Source organism: Carassius gibelio, chromosome B2 (assembly GCF_023724105.1).
Source record: "Carassius gibelio isolate Cgi1373 ecotype wild population from Czech Republic chromosome B2, carGib1.2-hapl.c, whole genome shotgun sequence".
In the NCBI taxonomy this organism is placed as follows: Eukaryota; Metazoa; Chordata; class Actinopteri; order Cypriniformes; family Cyprinidae; genus Carassius; species Carassius gibelio.
In genome coordinates this window covers 10,951,005-10,954,212 of record NC_068397.1, presented here as the reverse complement: position 1 = coordinate 10,954,212, position 3,208 = coordinate 10,951,005, and the positions used below count along the sequence as shown (strand labels likewise).

Genomic DNA, 3,208 nt, shown 5'->3' with positions numbered 1-3,208 from the left:
ATGTCAGCCACAACTGAACCAGATCTGGGCCACATCTCAGAAATGGTGTGGGTGACATCTGGGCCAGATCTGGCCCAGTTTTGTCAGACAGAAGTCAGCCACAACTGTACCAGATCCATGCCGCATCTCACAAATGGCATTGGCGACACCTGGCCCAGATGTCAACCACGCCATTTCTGAGATGTGGCCCAGATCCGTCCCAGTTGTGGCTGACTTCTGGGTTAGATATGTCCCATATTTACCCTTTCTAGACACAAAATAATATGTAATTCATCCAGAATAAAGAAAACACTCATGTAGTCTAAACTGCTTTATTAAAATATAAAAATTAGACAAATAAATATACATACATGAATACAACTGCATGTATAGATATAAAACAAATACATTTACATTATTAAAAAATAAAAAATACAGATAAATATTTATAAATATAGTTAAATACAAATTAACATTACATTTACATTTAGCAGACACTTTTATCCATAGCAACTTACAAATGAGGACAATGGAAGCAATCAAAATCAACAAAAGAGCAATGATATACAGGTGCTGGTCACATAATTAGAATATCATCAAAAAGTTGATTTATTTCTCTAATTCCATTAAAAAAGTTAAACTTGTATATTATATTTATTCATTACACACAGACTGATATATTTCAAATGTTTATTTCTTTTAATTTTGACGTTTATAACTGACAGCTAAGGAAAATCCCAAATTCAGACGCGGTAGAGAGGAGTGAGTATGAGAAACATTCAGATACACAGGCTGATTCAGTCTTCTGAATTGGTAGTAGCGAACATGCATTATAAACTTTCAAATTAGAATCTGTTGGGGAGATAAAATGTGCAAGATAACGTATATGTACTAATAAAAACATCAAACAAAATTTTTTTTTTTTATCTTTTACTCTCCAGTACTGAAAGCAGAACTGATAAGGGATCCCTTGATACTGTGACACAGCTCTTTCAAGTTAACATTACCTTTTTTGTAGTGGCAGTAGTTTGTATGTCCATCTATAGTTGCCATCATCTAAGGTCTTTTGAGTACTGGTATCATCTGAAGTCCTCACAAGTCCTGCAAGTCCTGTGCTGTGCAGTTTCTAATAACCCTGGGATGGACATTTGCAGAAACAGGAAGGCAAAGGGAGACAGATTAGCATAGCTGCTGTTCATATCATTTCAGGCAATGTGCACTTTTTACTATTTCATCAATGGAGTACATTGAGTACTATTTTTAATCTAGTAGGTTTAAACTGAAATATTTTCTCTAGATCCCTTAATAAACATATTATTTGTTGTCTGTTGTTGGGGAACAGACACACTCTCTATAGAATGGACTGCATATGCCAGAGTAACATTTAATACATTTTAATAAAATTTAACTGGGAGGAACATCATAACTGTAATTTACACAACCATTCAAGAGTTTGGGGTCTGTAAGATATTTTATGCCTTTATAAAAAATCTCTTATGCTCACCACGGCTCCATTTATTGAATCAAATTACAGTAAAATAGTAACACTGTGACTGTTACAATTCAAAACAACTCTTTCATTCCTTTGATCAAAGCTGAATTTTCAGCATCATTACTTCAGTGTCACATCTTCAGAAATCATTCTAATATGATGATTTACTGCTCAAGAAACATTTCTGATTATGATCAATGTTAAAATACAGACGTGCTGAATATTTTTTGGATTCGTTGTTACAGACTCCAAACATTTAATGTTAGTGTTACATGCATCAAATTGTTCAAAATCATCTGTTTAAAACAAATGCAGGTCTTTTGAACTTTGTATTCATCTGTGAATCCTGAAAAATAAAATGCATCACGGTTTCCACAAAAAAAAAAAATGAAGCAGCACAACTGTTTCAACGCTGATAGTTAGTTTCTTGAGCAGCAAATCAGCATTTCTGAGGGATCCATGTGAGACTGAAGACTGGAGGAATGATGCTGAAAATACAGCTGCACATCACAGGAATAAATTAGTTTATAATGTATTCACATGGAAAACAGCTATTTTAAATTGTAATAATATTTCACAATATTACTCTTTTTACATATTTTAATCAAATTATTACTACAGAGGTGAGCAGAAGATAATTATTACAAATTGTATCAACTTCAAGCTTTTGAACACTAGTGTACTGTATATTTGAGGTTTGACTTACTGTACTAGTCTTGTGGTCAATAGCATCTTGGAGATGTTGTCTTACAGTAGGTTCACTGCGACTCTGCTGGATGCAGCAGGCCATCAGCACTGAAGAATCTAGGAACAAAACAAGCAATTTGACACAGAGCCAAACAATATTTAGTCCGCAGTTCCAGGTTTATTAGATGGAAACAAGCTAGAGCAGGTGAAATGCAAAAAAATAAATAAATAAAATAACAGATTCATTGCGATATATGTTGTGAAAAAAAATGCATATTAGGTTACTTAACCTTTTCAGCGCTTCCTACATCTCTGTCAGCAGCTACCTTCAGAAATATCGAAATCTTGGACACTCCCTTCTGTTGTAGAAGGATTATTTTGTCACTCTTGAAATCGCAGAACAGTTTTATGTTTACCATAAAAGATCAAAACAACTTTAGTTTTCTGCCAATTTTCGCGCTCCTTGATAACGTGACGTCATCGATAAACAGTAAAGTGTAAATGTTAAGGTTAAATAAATTAAGCAATTTCCAATCATCCATTGAAAGATTACCAACAAAACAGTCAAAAGCTATCATCTACAGATGAAGATTTGATTAAAAGCCCAAACTTTCATAAATAAGAGAACAATAGAGTTATCATACCTGACGATATGTCGTCTTAAAACGGTAGAAATGCTAACAGATTTTTTCGAAGACATTAAACCATTCCTATAAAGTAAATAAGCCACAGAAGCGAGTCAAATACAATTAAGAGAAGTGTCAACAACAGTTATAAGTAATATTTGTGTGATTTTATGGACTTAACTCACCTGAAAACAGTGAAATCAGCGAGAAACAGGGTGTTTCCTCGTGACATTTGCAGTGTTGCGCTCTGTTTCCATGGCAACTCCATCCGGTCCACGCGCACGCCCATGAAAGCACGTCACGAATTAAAAGTCACACGCTTAAGTTACATTAATAAACATATGCCCCTTATTTTTCTTCATTTGTAAATTTAATGTGTCTGGCTTTCGGTGTCATTCCAGCTATATTAGCTGTACAAACAGCT

The 3,208-nt window shown here is 34.3% G+C and overlaps 1 long non-coding RNA gene across 1 annotated transcript; it reads right to left on the bottom strand.

Moving 5' to 3' along the window:
- Positions 1 to 482: 482 nt before the first annotated feature.
- Positions 483 to 3,007, bottom strand: LOC127950622 (uncharacterized). The gene is made up of 5 exons (XR_008152495.1): positions 2,970 to 3,007; positions 2,803 to 2,868; positions 2,449 to 2,517; positions 2,178 to 2,275; positions 483 to 1,114 (listed from the first exon to the last, which is right to left on the bottom strand). It is a non-coding gene; the product is annotated as an uncharacterized LOC127950622 (long non-coding RNA).
- Positions 3,008 to 3,208: the final 201 nt, after the last annotated feature.